Here is a 4,705-nt window from a genome sequence, read left to right on the forward strand (position 1 = left end):
TTCGTGGACTGTAGGTATGAAGAATAGACTTGATCTAAACTATGAAAAACTGTAAAATCTCACCGAGCAACCTGGAAATCTGATACCACTTGATAGAGGCGAGGGGCCCGATCTTTTGATGAGATGGTGGCTATCTTTTTGGTGGAGTCGACATTGATGATCCCACTACGATTGTGAGAGGACGTCGCGCCTTAGCAATCACTAAACCAACTCCAAGGGGTTGTTGACCATGCCGAAGCATGATCAACCTGACCACGAAGGTCTATTTCCTTCAAGCAAATGAAGAACAAGCAAGAAACTGAAATTGCAATCTGGATATTGCGAATATAAGAGGAAAGCTTTATTAATTAAGGTGGGGTTCTGTGATGTCTTGGTTGGTCGTTGAACACAAACGAAGTATGCGAAGTTGCAGCTATGGCGAACTTTTAATCTAAACAAAACCCAAAGTCTAAACGATGCCCTAAGGGTTGTATATATGTAGGAAGAGGGGGGATTTCGTGGCCCCTAAAGGAGGGGTCCAAAACCAACCCTAACTCTTGTTTCCCCACACATACAGACTCTAAAATAGCCTATACTAAAGTATTTTGAAATTACATGGTCCTGGCCCAATAATAAGGGCATGCAGCACCTAGAATAGCCTCTGGACGAAATTTATGAAGTGGCATCTTGTATATTTCGTCCAAGGCTTCATGCACTCCTTATGGTGGCTTCAAAGTCTTAAAACCATCACTTGTAACTCTGTTCTTGTCCGCCTTGCACATGTCATCATCTTCATGCTTGGTCTTGCTCCAATGTTCATCCATCTTATCCATGACAGGCCCTTCATTTGTAAGCAAAACAAATGTATCCACTTTAGGCAGCATCATATTCTCATGAACTTAGAATCATTACCAAGAAACGAAAGTACCTGATAATTTAATTGGCGTGCGCGAGCGTTAGTAATTGGTCCAATATATGTAGCAGTAGGGGTTGTGGGTGTAACAATTGTATTGATGTCCTCATCATATGGACTGAGCTTCAGTGATTTAACTGCAGGTGCAGTTGCATCACTGACATGTGGGACAATGCCTGTTGGGCCCACTTGTCAGTGTCCCAATGCACCTGCAGTTAAGGAACTGAAGTAGCGTCCCGTAAGACATGTTGCGTGATTAACGTAACAGCTACGTGGGCATATTTTTGGAGTAAATTACGGGGGAAGGAAGGGGTGGAAATATTGCTGATCACAACAGATTGGACGAGCACGGGGGGAGGAGAGTCATGCATGCAAATTTTTCCACACAGGGTGGAGTGGTGTGACTGCCGGAGGGAGAAGGAGAGTCAAGCGGGCATTCCGATTTCAAGGTGCACTAAATTATTGCATGTGATAATTAAGGCTGACCATAGTGGTGGTAATGTGGTATCTTACTAGCTGGTATCATGCACATGGAAATAGCAAACATGCTGATGTGGCAAAGAATTAAAAAAAAGAGGGGGGTTAGAGTAACATAGGTAGATGCCGTATCATGTTAAATACTATGCTACTTTGTGTCATTCATGGCACTATAAAGGTAGTCCCGTATCATACGCTAGTATCATGCACATGATACTAGTACATGATACTTTCTACTATGTAACATACCAAAATACTAAATTTTGGAATGTTAATAATTTAAATAGGATTAATTAAAAACTTGCTTTTTGTTAGTAAATTTTGACTAGGATTTCAAACTTTTGGAGTTTAAATGGATAATAAACGAGAGGGAATAAAAGGACTTTCCAATTATTCATTTGATTCTTATTTTGGGTTTACCGAATATTCAAATGAGAGGGAATAAAATGACTTCCCGAATATTCCTTTCGATCTTCTTTTGAACTTTGAGAATCTAGTATAGTGGTGGTAATGTGGTATCTTACTAGCTGGTATCATGCACATGGAAATAGCAAACATGCTGATGTGGCAAAGAATTAAAAAAAAGAGGGGGGTTAGAGTAGCATAGGTAGATGCCGTATCATGTTAAATACTATGCTACTTTGTGTCATTCATGGCACTATAAAGGTAGTCCCGTATCATACGCTAGTATCATGCACATGATACTAGTACATGATACTTTCTACTATGTAACATCCCAAAATACTAAATTTTGGAATGTTAATAATTTAAATAGGATTAATTAAAAACTTGCTTTTTGTTAGTAAATTTTGACTAGGATTTCAAACTTTTGGAGTTTAAATGGATAATAAACGAGAGGGAATAAAAGGACTTTCCAATTATTCATTTGATTCTTATTTTGGGTTTACCGAATATTCAAATGAGAGGGAATAAAATGACTTCCCGAATATTCCTTTCGATCTTCTTTTGAACTTTGAGAATATTCAAATGAGAGGGAATACATGACTTCCTCAAATTAAAAAAAGGTAGGACAATTGAATATTCTTTTATTTGGATTTTGATATTGAAACAATGCCAACTCTAAAATAAAATCAAAAGAGAGAAGGAAATATGACTCCTTCAAAATACAAAGAGTTGGATATGTTTCTAATTTTATTTGAATTTATCTCTGGAGTTCAAAATTTATAGGACATTTTATGAAAATATTATATGTATTTTATATTAGTATATTGGACTGGAAAAATGTACACTATGTTGTATGTAACTATATTTGTTTTATAGGATGTTCTGTTATTTTGTAGAAAAAAAGGTTTTGGATCATTTTTCGAGCCAAAGCCATTTCTATCAATAAAACAGAATAGGAAATAACTAAACCTATTCCTAAACCCAAACTGAAGCCCATATCCCTATCTCTTGCCTCGCGCGCAGCGCCACGGGCAGCATCAGAGGGCCCAGCAGGCCGAAGCCCAGCACGGCGGCGCCCCTAGCCGTTTTCTTTTTCTTTTTTTCTCTCTTTTCCTTTCTGTCACTGACACCGCTGGCCCGCCTTCGTCGTCAACCTTCAGCCGGACTCCCACCCGTGCACGAAACTGCAACGAGCCCGATCCAAACCACGCGTGAATCACGCGATCCCTAACCCCCTCCAAATCCGTGTACAACAGGAGACTCCTCTCGCTCCTCTCATCCGATTCCAACACCTAGTGCTCCAGCTCTGCCTCGATTACAAGCTCCCGATCTCGCCGGAGTTCCGCCGCTGCTGACCTCCGCCATCATCGTTTCTGTCGCCAAAGAGGGTCCCTGAACCTCTTTTCTCCGTTATCCTCTTTGCATTGATCTCCTCTACCGCCTTGACCCTCTATCTCGCACAGGAGGGCACCAAACCGAGCGCATATACCTCGACCCAAACATCACCGCCGACGCTGGAGCTCCAACGCTATTGCATTGCCACCAGGGGACGCTCCCATCGCCGTTGATGACACCATCTTCACCTCAGTTGTACGCCTCGACAGCCGTCACCTCGCCTTCGCCGGAGAACCGCCGGAGGAGCGCCGCCGCCCACGACCGAGGCCGCCGCTGTCCTCCCATGTACACGGTGAGCACGCGTGCGCAAACCCCTTGGGCCAATCCAAGCGAGACATGTGGTAGACTGCTACAGTAGACGCTGCAGTAGTAAAAAAACAGAGTTTCTTTTTGTCTTTTTACAGATTTTCACCTAATTTCAATTAGCTATATCTCTTGGTCCGTATATCCAAATTCATCAATTCTTTTTCCTGTGTACTCGTAGTGACCAGGAGAATACGATAGAACCAAAATTTCACATGTTTTAACTATTCAAATTTGAATTTATTCAAATTCGAATTCTTCATTCCAGAGGGCATATTTTGTAAACTATATATCCTTTCCAATTGATTTGTTTTGCGTCTGAAAACTTTTATCAAATACTTGTTGGTAATATTCTGTATACTCGGCATTTCACATACTTTTGACCTGTTTGAATTTAAATTCAATTCAAACTTTATCTCGCTATAATTCGAATTGCAGTGCTCGTATTCCATCAATTCTTTTACAAATAATTGATATGTCATATGTGATCTGTTAAACACCATGTGTGTTCCTCCTTATACCGTTGACCCTGTTCCATACCATCTCATATATACTCTTGTATAACAATATTTCATCATTCATTAACTCTTTCGAGTTCATTCCTTCACCCTGTCACCGTATAACATCATCGAGACCCATACAATAACATTAAGCCTATATGTATTATTCTTGTTCAACCTTGCCATATTTGTTTTGTTGTTCTTTTGGTTTTTTCATATGGCATGGTTGTTTATTTGAGTTCTTTCATTTGCGATAGATTGCTCGGAGCGTGATGAGTAGAATTGTCAGGATTGTGAGTGCGACGAACTTCATCTAATATACCAGGCAAGTTACACCTTGATCATCCTTCATCCTATTATTTTTCTATATGCATGTAGTTATATATATCACATTACTATATTATGCATGTTAGGAATATTATGGTAGCATGTTATTGCTATTGAGATGCAGTTAGTATGGCCTTATTGTAGAACGTGGTAGTGTATTCTTGCTATACTATGTAGACGGGGATTGGTTCGTGTATTCATCGATATTAGGTGAGGATTATATATAATATAACTTGAGCAGAAACATAATACATAATTCACCTCTGGATGGACAGGGTTGCATCATGGTTTATTGTTCCTTTTCTAAGGACATGGACCATGGCTAAGTGCGCTCGAATGGTATTGCTGGGTGGTTTCAAGAACATCATGGTTTATACCTTGTGAATGTAAGTGGGTGCTGTCCAGG

The 4,705-nt window shown here is 40.1% G+C and overlaps 1 long non-coding RNA gene across 1 annotated transcript; it reads left to right on the top strand.

Annotated features, from left to right (window-relative positions):
• The first annotated feature begins 2,890 nt into the window (after positions 1-2,890).
• On the top strand, positions 2,891-4,298 carry LOC125516261. The gene is made up of 3 exons (XR_007287327.1): positions 2,891-3,162; positions 3,238-3,461; positions 4,230-4,298. It is a non-coding gene; the product is annotated as an uncharacterized LOC125516261 (long non-coding RNA).
• The last annotated feature ends 407 nt before the right edge of the window (positions 4,299-4,705 follow it).

Source organism: Triticum urartu, chromosome 6 (assembly GCF_003073215.2).
Source record: "Triticum urartu cultivar G1812 chromosome 6, Tu2.1, whole genome shotgun sequence".
In the NCBI taxonomy this organism is placed as follows: Eukaryota; Viridiplantae; Streptophyta; class Magnoliopsida; order Poales; family Poaceae; genus Triticum; species Triticum urartu.